Genomic DNA, 22,017 nt, shown 5'->3' on the forward strand with positions numbered 1-22,017 from the left:
CCAGTCCACCTTGCTGTACATGAGGACCAGCGTTGGCGGGGAAAGGAACCTGCATCCATAGAGAGTTGAAGATTCTTATCCACTTTACACATAGGCCTTATTTTATCTTCAAGCCTTAAAAAAACCCAAAGCAATAACAATTGAAAATTGTAACGCAATGCTAAAATACCCTCGGCCGATCCAAGGACCTTCCTAAACCATCCAATCGGTAGTAGCGGCAGGCGGTGTGTACAGCAGTTATTGTTATTTACATTAATTATTAAGATCCTATTGTCTTATTTCCAATTTGTACATGTTCAATCAAGCCCCTGTATTTTGTGACATGATAATTTCACAAGGAGCACAATGGAAATAAGCGTTTATGCTCTATCGTGTTGTCTGTATATCATTGATATATTCAATTCTGTATATTTATATTGATGTTGCAGAATAAACTCAGTCAATCATAAACAATATTTTATTTACTTTTTAATGGCATCTTTTTATTTACTTTTTAATGGAGCAAAGCTGCCTTTGCTCGTGTATGATGCGTGTGCATGATGCGTGTGCATGATGCGTGTGCATGCTGACGTCCGTGAGATGTCATGTAAATCAGGTGTTATCAATTCACAGTGTTTTCAGTTTTCACTAGCTTTTACATAATATATAAGAAAGATGTTATATTTGCACCGAAACGAAGCGGATTCTGTCATGCTGAATTAGCATTTCAATTTCAATTTATTTTCATTTATACAGCGCCAAATCACAACAAAGTTGCCTCATGGCGTTTTACGCAAGTAAGGTCTAACCTTACCAACCGCCAGAGCAAGCACAGGCAACAGTGGTGAGGAAAAACTCCCTCTGAGAGCGAAACCTCAAACAGACCAGACTCAAACGGGTGACCCTCTGCTTGGGCCATGCTACCGACACAAATTACAAAACAGTTCACAATACAACATCTAGGAAATGTTGCCAGTGCACAGGACCTCAGGTTTTCCAAAGCAGACACCACACCCATCTCTGGATGGAGCCGCACCTCAAACAGAGAAGAAAAACAATCAGGCATCAGAAAGACAACAAATACAGTATAATTTGTCAGCATTAAGTAAACAAGAATAAACAAAAGAAATACTAAGGTGATCACCAGCCACTAGCCCTAAGCTTCACTAAAAGACCCAGAATTTAGATAAAGTTGAGATCGTGGCACGCTTCATTTCCTAATAAAATTAACTGAAAGAGTAAAAAGCATAGAAACGTACTATGCCAGTATGCTAGCCATACGAAAGGGAAAATAAGTACATCTTAAGTAATCTAGAGAGAGACCAGCCAGTGACATCATGGTCTCTCTCTCTCTACTCTGATTGGCTGTCACCCCCCCCCCCCCCCCAACAAAATGGATTTGCATGGGTCATACAATAAAAATAGGAAACATAATGTGACCTTTTGATGTATTAAAATAAGTGGTGTGTCCATAAAGTAACGGTCCTTTTTATTTTTTTTTTAAACTATATGGATTTCATTCATATGTTTTTACGTCAGACATGCTTGAACCCTCGTGCGCATGCGTGAGTTTTTCCAGGCCTGTCGGTGACGTCATTCGCCCGTGAGCACGCCTTGTGGAAGGAGTGGTCCCGCTCCCTCATCGGATTTTCATTGTCTGGAAATGGCGGAATGAAAAGGACTTTTTTCCATCAGAATTTTTTCAGAAGCTGTTAGAGACTGGCACCTGGAAACCATTCGAAAAAGTTATCTGGCTTTTGGTGAAAATTTTACGGGCTTCACAGAGAATAAGGACTTTAACTACAGCTTTAAGGACCCCTTTAAGGACGGTCGGTGCGCCGCGTTCTGAGCTGCAACATTGCGGCACAAACCACTGGATCATTTCTAAGCTGATGGCTCTGTGGATACGAGACTGTTGTGTGTTCTTTCTCTGGTTATCACAAGAGCTGGACATCAGCCATTTTCCGGCATATTTCACTTTTAACAAGAGATTTTGTCATGGAAAGCCGCGCGGAGGCTTCGCGCGTCACGACCGATTCGCTGATAAACGACACAAAGGAACACCTCCGTTTGGGAGTGTTAGAGGACAAGTTGGGACATGTCTATCTCTCCACAAGTTCTCTTATACTCACTCGACTGGTAAGCACTGAAAGCCGAGATGGGCATGTCCAAACTTGTCCTCTGACACTCCGAAACGGAGGTGTTCCTTTGTCTCGCTTCATCAGCAAACCGGTCGTGACGCTCGAAGCCTCCGCGCGGCTTTCCATGACAAAATCTCTTGTTAAAAGTGAAATCTGCCGGAAAATGGCTGATGTCCAGCTCTTGTGATAACCAGAGAAAGAGCACACGACGGTCTCGTATCCACAGAGCCATCCGTTTAGAAATGATCCAGTGGTTTGTGCCGCAACGTCACAGCTCGGAGCGCGGCGCACCGACCGTCCTTAAAGGGGTCCTTAAAGCTGTAGTTAAAGTCCTTATTCTCTGTGAAGCCCGTAAAATGTTCACCAAAAGCCAGATAACTTTTTCGAATGGTTTCCAGGTGCCAGTCTCTAACAGCTTCTGAAAAAATTCTGATGGAAAAAAAGTCCTTTTCATTCCGCCATTTCCAGACAATGAAAATCCGATGAGGGGGCGGGACCACTCCTTCCACAAGGCGTGCTCACAGGCGAATGACGTCACCGACAGGCCTGGAAAAACTCACGCATGCGCACGAGGGTTCAAGCATGTCTGACGTAAAAACATATGAATGAAATCCATATAGTTTTTAAAAAAAATAAAAAGGACCGTTACTTTATGGACACACCACGTAGGTCAAGGTTAGCCATCTTTGAACTTGTCCACGTTCTGTGTTCCAAAAATGTTCCCTGTGAATTTGAAGACCCTGGCAGTAACAGAACTGGACTTACGCTGACCACAGACGGACGGACGCAAGGCCTTCTCAATACCTAATGGCCATATGTTGACAGCCTCAGGTAAAAATATATAAATCATCACTTTAGTGTCACTCACTGTTTTATTTTCAATCCTGTGTTATAAAGAGTAAAAACCCTAAATGTGTGCTCTGGTTGCACTGTAGCTTTTTTTTTTCCTGTTTGGTTTTGGAGATTTGGTTGATAAGGTATAAAGTGTGCCATCAGGAGAGCCGGTGGTCCCGAAGTCTCTGTCTCAGCTGTGTTATAAACTAAACATCGGCCTGTGTGTGGGGGGTAAAGTGTGGACTTTTGTCTGTAAGATATGTGTTCATCTTGGCATCTGTCTGCACATTATGCATGTGTACGATCATATCGATGACACACGAAAGGTGTGTGCACATGCAGTGTTTTTTTGTTTGTTTTTTGTTTTGACTAGCTTTGTACCTGCAGTTTGAGCATTTCGATTGTCCTCATCTTTGTGTTCATACATGTCTGCATGAGGCAAAGTTTTGTGATTGGCCAGTGGAAACACCCTTGGAGAATGAAATTTAGTGTGTGATAAGTGTGTGTGTGTGTGGGGGGGGGGGGGGGGAGTGTGACGGATGTGTTGAGATGACTTGTCAGCATGCTCTGCTTCTTTTTTTTTTTTTTTTTTTTCTTCACACCAGCCCAAGATTTAACACCTAAAATTTTTGTTTTGTATTTTTTCCTGTGGAAGTAAACAGAAACCAGACCGCACTGGCCTCTGGCAAAGTAAAGGACTTGAGAATGTGACACAAAGCAGGTCTGTTGATGGCCAGTTTTGGAAATGCCACAATATTTTCCCTGCTTAGTTTGTCCGCTGAAGCCTGGAAGGCTTGGAATTTGAAACCATCCTGCGTAAATATTGTAACGGGTTAATCGTTATGGTAATACTTGCCTCCAGGATGTGTTAGACTAATAACTCAGCCTTACTCTCATGTTAGCTTCAAGTTGAACACCTTGATCTTGAGTTAAGTAGTTACTGGTGTTTTTGTTTCTCAGGATGTTTTTGGAAAATGTCTTTGCTTGGGCTCGCTTCATTTCTGGGGCAAGGGAGAAGATTGGCATCCAGCTCTCTCTTCAAATCCTGAACCTTTTCTTTCTCAGATTGTATATCCATTTTTTTTAAGATATATTAAAGAGGATTTAAATTAACTTTTGTCTTGTTCATTTGATTAGATGCTCTGCTTCACAGAAGCCAGCTGCTCACACTGTATTTAAAAAAAAGTTCACTGCGTGTCATACTGTGTGACATGTAAATTAAGTTTGAGCTGTTGCAGTACCAGCTGGAGGAGACTGTCAAACACAATTTAGCACACATTTAGCACAGTTTTTCTTCTTTGCAGCAGCCCCAAAAATCTCATTTATGCCTTGTCTCTACAGCTTTTCAGCATGAGTACTTTGTGATAGACGCACAGCAACAGCTAATGCTATATCATTTTTGGTCCTGTGTGGACATCTGAGTGAACATAATAACTCTGAAGTTTTCATGTAATTTGGGCCAATCTAATTGATTTATCAAAAGTCAAGGTCATAGACTCCACAGTCTGATTGGACTGCTCTCTGGGGCATCCTAAAAATTCATGGGGTCTCCAAGAAGTTACTGGAAATCATAGCCAGCCTATACAGAGATATTGTGAGTGCATATCTTTGCATATACTATGCAAAGGTATCATTTCGATATCTTTGCAGATATGCAAAGATCCAAGACAGGGTCCCGGTGCTGCCTGTTTTGCATTATGGTTGTGAGACTTTCACACTAATCTGTAACCTAAGGGGACGAATGGATCTCTTTCGGTATAGTTCTCTTCAGAGGATCCTTGGGTACTGCTCAAATGACTTTGTATCAGAAGAGGGGTTACTGAGGTAGACTAAGATGAGGAGTATCAGTCCATTTCTCTGTGAGTGTTGAGGTCCTCAAAAACTAGGGAAGGCCAAAGGGACACCCACGTTTCACCTGGCTGAGACATCTACAGATAGATGGTTAGTTTAGACATGTGGGAATGTATCAGTTGACTTCCTCATTGGTTCCCATCTGAGTCCCAAGGTGGTTCTGTGGTGCGGTGGATGCGGCGACATGTAGCACCAACACACACTCCCAGACTTGATATATCAGACTGTCAAAATGGAGGCCCACTGCTTATACAGGAATGGGTATTTGAAGGAATTTGGTAATGATACACCAGTGGTAACAGTAAAACTGTCATGAAATTGTTATACAAAATCCTTTATTCTCTCTGCTATCAGGCTGTTGAATGCAAATAACAGTAATTAGGGTTGTGGCTCCTTGAATCAACACATATGTAGAAACTTGTAAGTGTCTGACAGGTGGAGTGTTTTATGTTTACGTATGCATTTTGGCATTAATATTTACTATGGAAATTGGGAAGGTTGTCAAACAGTTGCCCATTTTGGGATAAAAAGTTATTTTAAATCTAAAAATATCACCTTTTTATTGGTCACATGATCTTTGACCTTGGTTCAGCATTGAAAGAACAAACTCAGTGTTATACCTGTGTAACTGACACAGGTTTGTCCCCAATATTGATTAAACATGGTGTAAGGAGTGTGTTAACCTAGAATAAAGTGGCTCAGTTGTGGACAGAATTGACCAAATGTCAAGGCCACACAGAACCATCTATCACAGACTCACTGAATCACAAAAAATAATTTATAAAACAAATAACTGTCTTTAAAATGATTTAAAACTAATGTGGTCAAATTTTCTTCTGGTTAGAACTTTACAAAGTCATGTTTGTGCTTCATTTTTAATCTGTCATGAGTGCAGTGTTCAGATTGTGGGACAGCCATAAAACGTAATGTCACATAAGTTACCACGGAGAGACTTTTTTAGATACGTGGTCTGTCCATAAATTAACGGTCCTTTTTATTTTTTTTAAAAACTATATGGATTTCATTCATATGTTTTTACGTCAGACATGCTTGAAACCTCGTGCGCATGCGTGAGTTTTTCCACGCCTGTCGGTGACGTCATTCGCCTGTGAGCACGCCTTGTGGAAGGAGTGGTCCCGCCCCCTCGTCGGATTTTCATTGTCTGGAAGTGGTGGAATGAAAATGACTTTTTTTCCATCAGAATTTTTTCAGAAGCTGTTAGAGATTGGCACCTAGAAACCATTCGAAAAATTTATCTGGTTTTCAGTGAAAATTTTACGGGCTTCACCGAGAATAAGGACTTTAACTACAGCTTTAAGAACCCCTTTAAGGACAGCCGGTGCACCGCGCTGCGAGCTGCAACGATGCGGCGCAAACCACTGGATCATTTCTAAGCTGATGGCTCTGTGGATACGAGACCATTGTGTGCTCTTTCTCTGGTTATCACAAGACCTGGGCATCAGCCATTTTCTGGCAGATTTCACTTTTAACAAGAGATTTTGTCATGGAAAGCCGCGCGGAGGCTTCGCGCATCACGACCGATTCGCTGATGAAGCGAGACAAAGGAACACCTCCGTTTCGGAGTGTTAGAGGACAAGTTGGGACATGTCCAGCTCTCCACAAGTTCTTTTATACTCACTCGGGTTTCAGTGCTTACCAGTCGAGTGAGTGTAAAAGAACTTGTGGAGAGCTGGACATGTCTCAACTTGTCCTCTAACACTCCGAAACGGAGATGTTCCTTTGTCTCGCTTCATCAGCGAATCGGTTGTGACGCGCGAAGCCTCCGCGCGGCTTTCCATGACAAAATCTCTTGTTAAAAGTGAAATCTGTCGGAAAATGGCTGATGTCCAGGTCTTGTGATAACCAGAGAAAGAGCACACAACTGTCTTGTATCTACAGAGCCATCAGCTTAGAAATGATCCAGTGGTTTGTGCCGCATCGTCGCAGCTCGGAGCGCGGCGCACCGACCGTCCTTAAAGGGGTCCTTAAAGCTGTAGTTAAAGTCCTTATTCTCGGTGAAGCCCGTAAAATTTTCACTGAAAGCCAGATAAATTTTTCGAATGGTTTCCAGGTGCCAGTCTCTAACAGCTTCTGAAAAAATTCTGATGGAAAAAAAAGTCCTTTTCATTCCGCCATTTCCAGACAATGAAAATCCGACGAGGGGGCGGGACCACTCCTTCCACAAGGCGTGCTCACAAGCGAATGATGTCACCGACAGGCGTGGAAAAACTCACACATGCGCACGAGGGTTCAAGCATGTCTGACGTAAAAACATTACAATTACTGATGATCAATGGGATGAAGGCTTAGAGAATATTCATAAATGCTCTTACACAAAACTCTTCACCGTTTACACTTTCCTAAAGAAAAGTTTACATAGAATTTATCCTGTGGTCTCTCCCATCTGTGAGAAATGCTCCCTAGATGTCGCTACATCACAGTTTTATTCTTTGCTCCAAAGTTCAGAAATATTGGACTGACATCTTTGATCAAATGTCTCAAATTCTCCATGTGCAGTTGAAGCCTGACCCTTTAACAATTATTTTGGGCATTTTTTACAATGGTGTAGGGTTAAACAGTGCATAGCAGTGTTTTGTATGATCCTGTTGTATTATTATTGCAAAGAAACTTCTTCTAACACATTGGAAAAAAGCGATGCCTCTCCCATAAAGCTCTGACTTAATGACCTTGTAAATACGTTACATATTGAAAGGATACGGTATACTCTTTCTGACAGACTCTCCTTGTTAAGTAAAATCTGGACACCTCTCTCTACATTTTTACAGTCATAATCAGTGGTAATGGATCTAGGCTCTTCTCCATTATGGACAATAGCTGGGTAGCTGGGACTGGGGTTGTGTGTGTGTGAGGATATTTTGTTGTGAATTTTCATCTTATGTGATATGTTGTTTTCTGTAATATAAAAACTGAGCAGTTTCTAAATATTGGAAATATTACAGTGATGTAACAGTGTGACTTGTACACAGACAAAAACGTAATGCTGCACAAACAAAGTATAATAAAACACAGACAACACTCAAGATGCACTTGAAACAAAAAAACCTAACATTTACAGTATCTCAAGACGATATATTACAGTAGTGTTCAGAATAATAGTAGTGCTGTGTGACTAAAAAGATGAATCCAGGTTTTGAGTATATTTCTTATTATTACATGGGAAACAAGGTACCAGTAGATTCAGTAGATTCTCACAAATCCAACAAGACCAAGCATTCATGATATGCACACTCTTAAGGCTATGAAATTGGGCTATTAGTAAAAAAAGTAGAAAAGGGGGTGTTCACAATAATAGTAGTGTGGCATTCAGTCAGTGAGTTCATCAATTTTGTGGAACAAACAGGTGTGAATCACGTGTCCCCTATTTAAGGATGAAGCCAGCACCTGTTGAACATGCTTTTCTCTTTGAAAGCCTGAGGAAAATGGGACATTCAAGACATTGTTCAGAAGAACAGCGTAGTTTGATTAAAAGGTTCATTGGAGAGGGGAAAACGTATACGCAGGTGCAAAAAATTATAGGCTGTTCATCTACAATGATCTCCAATGCTTTAAAATGGACAAAAAAAACAGAGAAGTGTGGAAGAAAACGGAAACAACCATCAAAATGGATAGAAGAATAACCAGAATGGCAAAGGCTCACCCATTGATCAGCTCCAGGATGATCAAAGACAGTCTGGAGTTACCTGTAAGTGCTGTGACAATTAGAAGACACCTGTGAGATGCTAATTCATTTGCAAGAATCGCCCGCAAAGTCCCTCCGTTAAATAAAAGAAGAGCTGAAGAGGTTACAATTTGCCAAAGAACACATCAACTGGCCTAAAGAGAAATGGAGGAATATTTTGTGGACTGACGAGAGTAAAATTGTTCTTTTTGGGTCCAAGGGCCGCAGACAGTTTGTGAGATGACCCCCCAACTCTGAATTCAAGCCACAGTTCACAGTGAAGACAGTGAAGCATGGTGGTGCAAGCATCATGATATGGGCATGTTTCTCCTACTATGGTGTTGGGCCTATGTATCACATTCCAGGTATCATGGATCAGTTTGGATATGTCAAAATACTTGAAGAGGTCATGTTGCCTTATGCTGAAGAGGACATGCCCTTGAAATGGGTGTTTCAACAAGACAATAACCCCAAGCACAATAGTAAACAAGCAAAATCTTGGTTCCAAACCAACAAAATTAATGCCTCGCAGATGTGAAGAAATCATGAAAAACTGTGGTTATACAACTAAATACTAGTTTAGTGATTCACAGGATTGCTAAAAAAGCAGTTTGAACATAATAGTTTTGAGTTTGTAGTGTCAAACAGCAGATGCTACTATTATTGTGAACACCCACTTTTCTACTTTTTTTTTTTACTAATAGCCCAATTTCATAGCCTTAAGAGTGTGCATATCATGAATGCTTGGTCTTGTTGGATTTGTGAGAATCTACTGGTACCTTGTTTCCCATGTAAAAATAAGAAATATACTCAAAACCTGGATTAATGTTTTTAGTCACATAACACTAATATTATTCTGAACACTACTGTATGTCAATTCCAATATCATTCTTTAATTTTACAGAATTCAGAGCTTTTTTACATTTATATTTAATGCTTAAGCGGTGTTTTCCTCAGCTTTTTATAAACCTACAAGTATGATGCACATACCCAAAAGTTACATCTATATATACATACTCATTTACTTTCCCAGCATATGTGTGCACAGACATGCTTTAAATGCATGTGTCTCCCACTCAGAATCACATCATCTGGCTTAACTGTGGAAAGCTCACGGTGGTTCAGGTGACACTTGTCACTCACCCACATAACCTGCAGTTACACCTACTGTCGGACGATGCACAAAAATACACTTGCCCTGTGGCGACAGTTCCCTGTGTCTTTTGTGTGTGTAAAGCCAACTGACAGCCAGAGTCAGATAATGAGGAGGTGGATGTTCTGCTTGCGACCCAATCCTGGACCAAAACACATTCTGATTCAATCTATTTCTTCAGGTTATTTTATGCAGTTTGGCATGACTGATGACCACGTCTTCAATTAAAAAAAATCTCATTGTAGGTTTTTTGTTTGTTTTAAAATTTCAAGATATATCAACAGAGAAGCTGGAAAAATAAATTAAAACACTAAAAGTGTCCACAAGAGTTCAGGTCAAGTCTGGAAGCCAATTTTGATCTAATTGATACCACTTAAGAAGACTAACACAATTCAGCCTCAGTATATCATGGTCTGCCCCCCACCCGGGGCAAAACAAAACAAAAGAAAGTAGGTTGGCCATTCCACAGTGGTAGCTATAGCCGGATATGGATCAGTAAAGTATTACACTTACACAGGGTTCAAAATTTCAAAATGCTCCACTCATGTTGATACGTATGTCACATTATTTGTCTGATCATAGGGCTAACAAAAAGGTATAGTTTTGGCTATCTATGACTGAATGTTATGGAGTTACATGGTAAAAACAGCAAAAATGGTGAAAAAAGTTAATGTTGCTCTAACTTTTGTCAAAATTGATGAACATTATTAGCAGAGCTAATAGGACTAAACAATGGAATGGTTTTGACTGTTGAATGCTCAAGGTCCAAAGTAATGATCAAACATGGTCCATTGGATTCTTCAACGTATGTTACCCTGTAACATGATAACAAACCCTATTTAAACCCTATTTAAACATGATAACTGTAACATGATAACTAACCCTATTTAAACCCCCTTGCCTATTCAGGGCAAGGTGATGCAACAGATAGTTGCATCCCCTTGCCCTTACCTAATTCCAGAGGTAGTCAGCTCTGAGGCACCTGTGTGCTGGATCATGCCGAGAGAAATGTGCCACATGATCAACATGTCATAGCTGACATTCCCTTACAATGCAAGTGGTACACCTCATCTCCTTAAGTAACGCATCATTTGGGATCTTGATAAAGTCATTCAATTGGTACCCAAGGATCCTCGGGAGAGACCTATTAGCAAAGACATCAGTCTTCACCTTTGGTGAGTGATTAGTGCCCAAGTCCCACAACCATGCAATAAGACAAGGAAGCACTGGGACCCAAAATATTTGGACTTTCCTTCTCAGTCACTGAACACTGTTTTGGGATTTGTTCTGTAAGACCGAGCTCCTCACCATCAATTGACTTGTCATGACTCGGTGGATAGTAGTGGCGTCGAAGGGACTGGAGACTAAGGTAAGTGGCTAACACTATAAATCAGTCCTTTTAAAAAATTATGTTTAGTGGCGGAAACAGTGACATGTTCTGTAAGGACCCTCTCAATGTTGTCAAATATTTTAATGCCATTTTTCCTGTTCAGTGACTAGAATAAGAGGATTACTGCATGTTTTTAGCTTTGCTCCATCCATTCATTTCACATACCCGGGTAACCCATGACCGTGTTTGGGTATTTACAGTAGTGTTCAGAATAATAGTAGTGCTATGTGACTAAAAAGATTAATCCAGGTTTTGAGTATATTTCTTATTGTTACATGGGAAACAAGGTACCAGTAGATTCAGTAGATTCTCACAAATCCAATAAGACCAAGCATTCATGATATGCACACTCTTAAGGCTATGAAATTGGGCTATTAGTAAAAATAAGTAGAAAAGGGGGTGTTCACAATAATAGTAGTGTGGCATTCAGTCAGTGAGTTCGTCAATTTTGTGGAACAAACAGGTGTGAATCAGGTGTCCCCTATGTAAGGATGAAGCCAGCACCTGTTGAACATGCTTTTCTCTTTGAAAGCCTGAGGAAAATGGGACGTTCAAGACATTGTTCAGAAGAACAGCCTAGTTTGATTAAAAAGTTAATTGGAGAGGGGAAAACCTATACGCAGGTGCAGAAACTTATAGGCTGTTCATCTACAATGATCTCCAATGCTTTAAAATGGACAAAAAAAAAAAAAAAAAACAGAGACGTGTGGAAGAAAACAGAAAACAACCATCAAAATGGATAGAAGAATAACCAGAATGGCAAAGGCTCACCCATTGATCAGCTCCAGGATGATCAAAGACAGTCTGGAGTTACCTGTAACTGCTGTGACAGTTAGAAGACACCTGTGTGAAGCAAATTTATTTGCAAGAATCCCCCGCGAAGTCCCTCTGTTAAATAAAAGACGTGCAGAAGAGGTTACATTTTGCCAAAGAACACATCAACTGGCCTAAAGAGAAATGGAGGAATATTTTGTGGACTGATGAGAGTAAAACTGTTCTTTTTGGGTCCAAGGGCCGCAGACAGTTTGTGAGACGACCCCCAAACTCTGAATTCAAGCCATAGTTCACAGTGAAGACAGTGAAGCATGGTGGTGCAAGCATCATGATATGGGCATGTTTCTCCTACTATGGTGTTAAGCCTATATATCGCATACCAGGTATCATGGATCAGTTTGGATATGTTAAAACACTTGAAGAGGTCATGTTGCCTTATGCTGAAGAGGACATGCCCTTGAAATGGATGTTTCAACAAGACAATGACACCAAGCACACTAGTAAACAGGCAAAATCTTGGTTCCAAACCAACAAAATTAATGCCTCGCAGATGTGAAGAAATCATGAAAAACTGTGGTTATACAACTAAATACTAGTTTAGTGATTCACAGGATTGCTAAAAAGCAGTTTGAACATAATAGTTTTGAGTTTGTAACGTCAACAGCAGATGCTACTATTATTGTGAACACCCCCTTTTCTACTTTTTTTTACTAATAGCCCAATTTCATAGCCTTAAGAGTGTGCATATCATGAATGCTTGGTCTTATTGGATTTGTGAGAATCTACTGAATCTACTGGTACCTTGTTTCCCATGTAACAATAAGAAATATACTCAAAACCTGGATTAATCTTTTTAGTCACATAGCACTACTATTATTCTGAACACTACTGTATTTTCTGAAGGAGAAGATGAGTCCCAAAACATATGAATAGAGAACCTAGGTTGAAAATAGATATCTCTTTTGAAAGGGCATACAGTTTTAATACTTGTATAAAAAAAAGCCTGACTTCATTATTATCAAAATTGGATATAGGTTTTGCATGTGTAAAAGCCTAAGAGTGCCCAAAGGTTTTTGTGCCCCAGTAGCTCCGGTTTTTCAGTTGGACTTCAAAGCAGAATCACTAACAACCCTGGCTGATGGGAAATTAATGAGGACCTGCTGACATGATATCGCTGCACATTTCCTAATAAGCACTCACTTGTCTGCTATTTCAACAAACAGTTAACAAGTTTATATGCTCTTAATGGGTTACTTGTCAGAGAAACTGGCTGCAGTCATTATGGTATTAAAATTCAAGATGATTTTATGGAGTAAGTGAGCAGAAAGACTAAATATGTTTGCAGCCTGCTTCTGTTAGCGGATTATAATTTTGCAAATTCAGTATTCTGTGAACCTGAAATGAACGACCTATCAACTCACAAATGCTCTCAATTGCAACTTGCATTCACAGAATGAACCAGAATGTTCTAGTAACATTGAAAAACAAATCCGTATAATAAAAGGGAATTGGCCTCTGTCTGTTTACCCAGAGCATCAAGTGAAATCCAAAAAGAGCTGATTTTCATCCTTTGGCATACTTGTGTATTTTTTCATGAGGATTCGAGTTGTGAAAACAGCAAGGTGATCAGACCGATATGCACTTCCACAATAAGAGCCTGTATTTCAAAATAAAAGCCCATTACAGTGTTTCAGATCTGACCGAATTCATCAGTCTGTCCATCCTCTAACATCCCAGTCAGCAGATTCAAATCTGAATATTTTCTGTGTGCCTTTGACCCCAAACCCAGAATTAACATGTTCACACTCCAGACAAAACAACAGAAGTGTGTCCCAACAGTGTCTCACACAGGCCAAAAAAAGTTGTTTTGTTTTTTGTTTGTTTTTGTTTTTGTTTTTGTTTTTTATGTTGTTGTTTTGTTTTTTTTATCTAATGTGAACACTGTCACAGTGCAAATATAAAACTTCAGTTATTCATAATTTCTTTACATGAAATATATTGTACTGGTTAAGCAGCTTCAGAAAATCTTATTGATTACAAAAATTAATTTTAGAAAATTTAATACAACTGAAAACAGATTAAACCTTTAATAAAGACTTTCATAAAAGCCAAGAAATTTTCTATGTGAATAATTTAAAAAATGTAGTATAACTGTAAACAGATTTTCCACAAAAGTCAGCTGTCCTCCGTATATTCTACAAATGCCCACATCTAGAACCTGTTGTTCCCCACGGGTCAACCTCCTAATACGTAAATAAAGACCCACAAGTGGAAGCATACATAGATGCACTGGCCATTTTTCAGCACAATGTATGGCATGTGTGTTATATTACTGGAAACCTTGTTGGATAATATGTCCTGGTATAACACAGCTTCATGTGAAATTGTTTACCCTGCACACCAGCACTGCAATGGGGTATTTCTATGATCAAAATAACCCAGAAAGAGGTGAACAGATTCTCAATGAAGGTGGGTGATTTTTTGAGATGATTAGCTTTTAGAATACCTCAGTCAAAGATCAAGATCAAAGTCATCAAAAATACAACCCCAATTCCAATGAAGTTGGGACATTGTGTGAAATGAAAATAAAGACAGAATAAAATGATTTGCAAATCCTCTTCAACTTATATTCAATTGAATACTGTTGTGAAAGTGTCGTGACACGGACCCACAACAGGGGGCGTTAATCGCACAACGAAGTACAGACAATAACAATATGGTGGAATGTCAATTATACACAATGTGACGTGTGGGCAGGCTCGACGATAGAAGACGTCTGGCGAGAGAAGAGCCGGATCCCACACAGCTTCCACCACCAACGGATCTGAAGAACACCGGAGCCGCCAAGCCCTGCGCCCCAGGTGGCCACTGTCTTCAGCAGTCAGACCCGGTACTGCTGGCAGAGAACAGAGACAGTACTGATGAGTGTGAGTTCGCACACTCAGTAATCCCACAGTCAGTGTTTAGTTAGGAGGGAGAACCTCCACCTCCGAATCACACACTCGTGCATCTCCCGAGATAACCACTTATCTGGGTGGGGTGGGAGGCGAAGCCGTCGCAGTCCACACCAAACGCCAACTCAGCAGACAGGGTATCCGTCCCAGGAAAATGGCTGCAAAAGAGATCAGACTAATGCTCGAATTAAGGTTCAGCAGAGAATTACCTGAATGGTAGCTGATTTCTCAGCGGGGAGGTGGAGTTGCAGTCCGGCCTTTATGGTGGTGGTGATGTGTAGTGGATGAGTGACAGCTGCTCCGACGCCCTCTCGTGCTTGAAGCCCGCACTTCAAGCAGGGCGCCATCTTGTGGTGGTGGGCCAGCAGTACCTCCTCTTCAGCGGCCCACACAACAGAATACACCACAAAGACAAGATATTTAATGTTCAAACTGATAGACTTTTTTTGTTTTTGTGCAAATATTTGCTCATTTTGAAATGGATGCGATTTCAAAATGGCATCCAAAACCAACACATTTCAAAAAAGCTGGGATGTATATGTATATGTTGTATATATGTTGCATATGATACTGGTTTTCCCCTCTGGAGTTTGACCATTAAGACTCACGAGACTACAAACAATTAAATTGGATTGGCATTGGATCATCTACTAAATACTGATTGTGGTGATTTCCTGCTAATTACTTTTCACATTATACAACCCCAGTTCCAATGAAGTTGGGACGTTTTGTAAAATGTAAATAGAAACATAATACAATGATTTGCAAATCCTCGTCAACCTATATTCAATTGAATACACCACAAAGACAAGATATTTAATGTTCAAACTAATAAACTTTATTCTTTCTGTGTAAATATTTGCTCATTTTGAAATGGATGCCTGCAACACGTTTCAAAAAAGCTGGGACAGTGTTATGTTTACCACTGTGTTACATCACCTTTCCTTCTAACAACACTCAATAAGTGTTTGGGAAGTGAGGACACTAATTGTTGCATCTTTGTAGGTGTTATTGTTTCCCATTCTTGCTTGATGTACGAGTTCAGTTGTTGAACAGTCCGGGGTCTCCGTTGTCTAATTTTGTGCTTCATAATGCGCCACACATTTTCAATGGGCGACAGGTCTGGACTGCAGGCAGGCCAGTCTAGTACCTGCACTCTTTTACTACAAAGTCACACTGTTGTAACACGTTCAGGATGTGGCTTGGCATTGTCTTGCTGAAATAAGCAGGGACGTCCCTGAAAAAGACGTTGGTTGGATGGGAGCATGTGTTGCTCCAAAACCTGGATGTACCTTTCAGCATTGATGGTGCCATCACAGATGTGTAAGTTAGTTGCCCATTGCCGTGGGCACTAATACACACCCCCATAGATGCTGGCTTTTGAACTTTGCGCTGACAACAATCTGGATGGTCTTTTTCCTCTTTTGTCCGGAGGAAACGACGTCCATGATCTCCAAAAACAATTTGAAATGTGGACTCATTAGACCACAGCACACTTTTCCAGTTTGCATCTGTCCATTTCAAATGAGCTCGGGCCCAGAGAAGGCGGCGGCGTTTCTGGATGTTGTTGATGTATGGCTTTTGCTTTGCATGGTAGAGTTTTAACTTGCACTTGTAGATGTAGTGACAAACTGTGATAACTGAAAATGGATTATTGAAGTGTTCCTGATTATTGAAGTGTTCCCCATGCGGTAAGATCCTTTACACAATGATGTTGGTTTTTAATGCAGTGCCGCCTGAGGGATCGAAGGTCACAGGCATTCAATGTTGGTTTTCAGCCTTGCTGCTTACATGTAGAAAGTTCTCCAGATTCTCTGAATCTTCTGATTATATTATGGACCGTAGATGATGGAAACCCTAAATTCCTTGCAATTGAATGTTGAGAAACGTTGACCTAATTTTTCACGCAGTTGTTCACAACTGCGCCCTATCTTTGCTTGTGAATAGCTGAGCCTTTTGGGGATGCTCCTTTTATACCCAATCATGACACTCACAGTTAATGTCCTCAGTTTCCAAACGCTTATTGAGGGTTGTGTTATGAAAGTGTCGTGACACGGACCCACAACAGGGGGCGTTAATCAACGGACAATGGATAAGCCAAAAAGTAACAATTTAATGTTGTGAATCACACAACGATGTACAGACAATAACAATACAGTGACTGTCAATCATACACCAGGTGACGTGTGGGCAGGCTCGACGATAGAAGACGCCTGGCGAGAGAAAAGCCGGATCCACACAGCTTCCACCGCCAACGGAGCTGAAGAACACCGGAGCCGCCAAGCCCTGCGCCCCAGGTGGCCGCTGTCTTCAGCAGTCAGACCCGGTACTGCTGGCAGAGAACAGAGACAGTCCAGATGAGTGTGAGGTCGCACACTCAGTATTCCCACAGTCTGTATTCAGTAAAGGAGGGAGAACCTCCACCTCCAATCACACACTCGTGCAGCTCCTGAGATAACCACTTATCTGGGTGGGGTGTGAGGCGAAGCCGTCGCAGTCCACACCAAACGCCAACTCCACAGACAGGGTATCCGTCCCAGGAAAACGGCTGCAAAAAGAGATCAGACTAATACTCGAATTTTAGTCAGCAGAGAAAATTACCTGATTGGAAGTTGATTTCTCGGCGGGGAGGTGGAGTTGCAGTCTGGCCTTTATGGTGGTGGTGATGAGTAGTGGATGAGTGACAGCTGGTACGGATGATCAATCAATCAATCAATCAATTTTTTTATATAGCGCCAAATCACAACAAACAGTTGCCCCAAGGCGCTTTATATTGTAAGGCAAGGCCATACAATAATTATGTAAAACCCCAACGGTCAAAACGACCCCCTGTGAGCAAGCACTTGGCTACAGTGGGAAGGAAAAACTCCCTTTTAACAGGAAGAAACCTCCAGCAGAACCAGGCTCAGGGAGGGGCAGTCTTCTGCTGGGACTGGTTGGGGCTGAGGGAGAGAACCAGGAAAAAGACATGCTGTGGAGGGGAGCAGAGATCGATCACTAATGATTAAATGCAGAGTGGTGCATACAGAGCAAAAAGAGAAAGAAACAGTGCATCATGGGAACCCCCCAGCAGTCTACGTCTATAGCAGCATAACTAAGGGATGGTTCAGGGTCACCTGATCCAGCCCTAACTATAAGCTTTAGCAAAAAGGAAAGTTTTAAGCCTAATCTTAAAAGTAGAGAGGGTGTCTGTCTCCCTGATCTGAATTGGGAGCTGGTTCCACAGGAGAGGAGCCTGAAAGCTGAAGGCTCTGCCTCCCATTCTACTCTTACAAACCCTAGGAACTACAAGTAAGCCTGCAGTCTGAGAGCGAAGCGCTCTATTGGGGTGATATGGTACTACGAGGTCCCTAAGATAAGATGGGACCTGATTATTCAAAACCTTATAAGTAAGAAGAAGAATTTTAAATTCTATTCTAGAATTAACAGGAAGCCAATGAAGAGAGGCCAATATGGGTGAGATATGCTCTCTCCTTCTAGTGCCCGTCAGTACTCTAGCTGCAGCATTTTGAATTAACTGAAGGCTTTTTAGGGAACTTTTAGGACAACCTGATAATAATGAATTACAATAGTCCAGCCTAGAGGAAATAAATGCATGAATTAGTTTTTCAGCATCACTCTGAGACAAGACCTTTCTGATTTTAGAGATATTGCGTAAATGCAAAAAAGCAGTCCTACATATTTGTTTAATATGCGCTTTGAATGACATATCCTGATCAAAAATGACTCCAAGATTTCTCACAGTATTACTAGAGGTCAGGGTAATGCCACCCAGAGTAAGGATCTGGTTAGACACCATGTTTCTAAGATTTGTGGGGCCAAGTACAATAACTTCAGTTTTATCTGAGTTTAAAAGCAGGAAATTAGAGGTCATCCATGTCTTTATGTCTGTAAGACAATCCTGCAGTTTAGCTAATTGGTGTGTGTCCTCTGGCTTCATGGATAGATAAAGCTGGGTATCATCTGCGTAACAATGAAAATTTAAGCAATACTGTCTAATAATACTGCCTAAGGGAAGCATGTATAAAGTGAATAAAATTGGTCCTAGCACAGAACCTTGTGGAACTCCATAATTAACTTTAGTCTGTGAAGAAGATTCCCCATTTACATGAACAAATTGTAATCTATTAGACAAATATGATTCAAACTGCAGCGCAGTGCCTTTAATACCTATGGCATGCTCTAATCTCTGTAATAAAATTTTATGGTCAACAGTATCAAAAGCAGCACTGAGGTCTAACAGAACAAGCACAGAGATGAGTCCACTGTCCGAGGCCATAAGAAGATCATTTGTAACCTTCACTAATGCTGTTTCTGTACTATGATGAATTCTAAAACCTGACTGAAACTCTTCAAATAGACCATTCCTCTGCAGATGATCAGTTAGCTGTTTTACAACTACCCTTTCAAGAATTTTTGAGAGAAAAGGAAGGTTGGAGATTGGCCTATAATTAGCTAAGATAGCTGGGTCAAGTGATGGCTTTTTAAGTAATGGTTTAATTACTGCCACCTTAAAAGCCTGTGGTACATAGCCAACTAACAAAGATAGATTGATCATATTTAAGATCGAAGCATTAAATAATGGTAGGGCTTCCTTGAGCAGCCTGGTAGGAATGGGGTCTAATAAACATGTTGATGGTTTGGATGAAGTAACTAATGAAAATAACTCAGACAGAACAATCGGAGAGAAAGAGTCTAACCAAATACCGGCATCACTGAAAGCAGCCAAAGATAACGATACGTCTTTGGGATGGTTATGAGTAATTTTTTCTCTAATAGTTAAAATTTTGTTAGCAAAGAAAGTCATGAAGTCATTACTAGTTAAAGTTAATGGAATACTCAGCTCAATAGAGCTCTGACTCTTTGTCAGCCTGGCTACAGTGCTGAAAAGAAACCTGGGGTTGTTCTTATTTTCTTCAATTAGTGATGAGTAGAAAGATGTCCTAGCTTTACGGAGGGCTTTTTTATAGAGCAACAGACTCTTTTTCCAGGCTAAGTGAAGATCTTCTAAATTAGTGAGACGCCATTTCCTCTCCAACTTACGGGTTATCTGCTTTAAGCTACGAGTTTGTGAGTTATACCACGGAGTCAGACACTTCTGATTTAAAGCTCTCTTTTTCAGAGGAGCTACAGCATCCAAAGTTGTCTTCAATGAGGATGTAAAACTATTGACGAGATACTCTATCTCCCTTACAGAGTTTAGGTAGCTACTCTGCACTGTGTTGGTATATGGCATTAGAGAACATAAAGAAGGAATCATATCCTTAAACCTAGTTACAGCGCTTTCTGAAAGACTTCTAGTGTAATGAAACTTATTCCCCACTGCTGGGTAGTCCATCAGAGTAAATGTAAATGTTATTAAGAAATGATCAGACAGAAGGGAGTTTTCAGGGAATACTGTTAAGTCTTCTATTTCCATACCATAAGTCAGAACAAGATCTAAGATATGATTAAAGTGGTGGGTGGACTCATTTACTTTTTGAGCAAAGCCAATAGAGTCTAATAATAGATTAAATGCAGTGTTGAGGCTGTCATTCTCAGCATCTGTGTGGATGTTAAAATCGCCCACTATAATTATCTTATCTGAGCTAAGCACTAAGTCAGACAAAAGGTCTGAAAATTCACAGAGAAACTCACAGTAACGACCAGGTGGACGATAGATAATAACAAATAAAACTGTTTTTTGGGACTTCCAATTTGGATGGACAAGACTAAGAGACAAGCTTTCAAATGAATTAAAGCTCTGTCTGGGTTTTGGATTAATTAATAAGCTGGAATGGAAGATTGCTGCTAATCCTCCGCCCCGGCCCGTGCTACGAGCATTCTGACAGTTAGTGTGACTCGGGGGTGTTGACTCATTTAAACTAACATATTCATCCTGCTGTAACCAGGTTTCTGTTAGGCAGAATAAATCAATATGTTGATCAATTATTATATCATTTACCAACAGGGACTTAGAAGAGAGAGACCTAATGTTTAATAGACCACATTTAACTGTTTTAGTCTGTGGTGCAGTTGAAGGTGCTATATTATTTTTTCTTTTTGAATTTTTATGCTTAAATAGATTTTTGCTGGTTATTGGTAGTCTGGGAGCAGGCACCGTCTCTACGGGGATGGGGTAATGAGGGGATGGCAGGGGGAGAGAAGCTGCAGAGAGGTGTGTAAGACTACAACTCTGCTTCCTGGTCCCAACCCTGGATAGTCACGGTTTGGAGGATTTAAGAAAATTGGCCAGATTTCTAGAAATGAGAGCTGCTCCATCCAAAGTGGGATGGATGCCGTCTCTCCTAACAAGACCAGGTTTTCCCCAGAAGCTTTGCCAATTATCTATGAAGCCCACCTCATTTTTTGGACACCACTCAGACAGCCAGCAATTCAAGGAGAACATGCGGCTAAACATGTCACTCCCGGTCCGATTGGGGAGGGGCCCAGAGAAAACTACAGAGTCCGACATTGTTTTTGCAAAGTTACACACCGATTTAATGTTAATTTTAGTGACCTCCGATTGGCGTAACCGGGTGTCATTACTGCCGACGTGAATTACAATCTTACCAAATTTACGCTTAGCCTTAGCCAGCAGTTTCAAATTTCCTTCAATGTCGCCTGCTCTGGCCCCCGGAAGACAATTGACTATGGTTGCTGGTGTCGCTAACTTCACATTTCTCAAAACAGAGTCGCCAATAACCAGAGTTTGATCCTCGGCGGGTGTGTCGTCGAGTGGGGAAAAACGGTTAGAGATGTGAACGGGTTGGCGGTGTACACGGGGCTTCTGTTTAGGGCTACGCTTCCTCCTCACAGTCACCCAGTCGGCCTGCTTTCCCGGCTGCTCGGGATCTGCCAGGGGGTAACTAACGGCAGCTAATCTACCTTGGTCCGCACCGACTACAGGGGCCTGGCTAGCTGTAGAATTTTCCACGGTGCGGAGCCGAGTCTCAGAAAAGTGCGGGAGAGACAGGAGAAGCCGCCATGCTAAATCGGCTAAGAGTTAGTAGCTGTGCTAAGCTAGCGGATTCCTAAAAACACACAAAGTGAATAATGTGTAAATAATTTAGAGGTGATTCAGCAGAGGGAGTGCTTTAGGTAAGACACGTGAAGATTACACTGTGAAACAAATCGTTATCTAGTTATCTAGATCAATCTAACTGCGCAGATTAAACAGCTAACAGATACAGCAAAACACTGCTGTGCTCCGGAACAGGAAGTGATACAATACCGCAGTGAGAGCCAACCACCAGTAGAGGCAAGCAAGAGAGGGTGCTGCC

At 41.1% G+C, this 22,017-nt stretch overlaps 1 long non-coding RNA gene across 1 annotated transcript; it reads left to right on the forward strand.

The window, feature by feature from the left end:
• The first annotated feature begins 2,917 nt into the window (after positions 1-2,917).
• Positions 2,918-21,657, forward strand: LOC117524627. Its single transcript, XR_004564811.1, has 3 exons — positions 2,918-3,309; positions 7,926-7,929; positions 21,644-21,657. It is a non-coding gene; the product is annotated as an uncharacterized LOC117524627 (long non-coding RNA).
• The last annotated feature ends 360 nt before the right edge of the window (positions 21,658-22,017 follow it).

The sequence above is a fragment of the Thalassophryne amazonica genome, chromosome 14 (assembly GCF_902500255.1).
Source record: "Thalassophryne amazonica chromosome 14, fThaAma1.1, whole genome shotgun sequence".
Classification (NCBI taxonomy): Eukaryota; Metazoa; Chordata; class Actinopteri; order Batrachoidiformes; family Batrachoididae; genus Thalassophryne; species Thalassophryne amazonica.